General features: G+C 28.7%; 1 protein-coding gene across 1 annotated transcript in view; it reads right to left on the bottom strand.

Annotated features, from left to right (window-relative positions):
• Window positions 1–641, bottom strand: part of LOC119590732 — a gene marked incomplete at both ends in the record, with an annotated part of 85,576 nt that overhangs the window by 948 nt on the left and 83,987 nt on the right.

Genomic DNA, 641 nt, shown 5'->3' with positions numbered 1-641 from the left:
GTCCGTAGGCGGGTATGTACGTATGCAAGTATAGACAGGGATCTTGCTATACTTCCAGTACAAAATGCTATACAAACAATCACCATTTCAATTCCTTTTTTTAGGGCATCATGCGAGCTGAACATTTTCTTTTCTAAGTCTTCACTAAGCTGGCTATCATATCAATCATATAACGAAATCCAATAAAAGATTTTCTCCCAACATTAGTTACTCTCAATCAACATCTATTTCGTTTTTTAAACATAAGGAGGAGAATGTTGCTTCATTTCAAATACGAATTGGTAAAGATCTTGTTAATTCATCTTTCAAGAAAAATCTAGAAAATATATTTTACTTTTGAAGGATCGTTGAAGTTCATTAATGTAATTGGACTGATGCAAAAAAAAAAAATCGATATTATTATCTTTGGAATATAAACTTTGATCATTATAATGGAAAAACCGTCTTTCTGATATATATTTTTCTTAATTTTGATATCAAGAAAAATCCATTGATATATTCAGTTCTAAATTTAACTTTGCTAAAATATGTACTTTATTTCTGCGCATCATAGTGAGAAGGATAAACAAAGTGAAGAGAAAATACATTAGGAAATTATATTTCTCGTAACAGTATATTAGAATATTCATATGATCTTACAA

This window comes from Penaeus monodon, chromosome 27 (assembly GCF_015228065.2).
Source record: "Penaeus monodon isolate SGIC_2016 chromosome 27, NSTDA_Pmon_1, whole genome shotgun sequence".
Classification (NCBI taxonomy): domain Eukaryota; kingdom Metazoa; phylum Arthropoda; class Malacostraca; order Decapoda; family Penaeidae; genus Penaeus; species Penaeus monodon.
This window is presented reverse-complemented; position numbering and strand designations above follow the sequence as displayed.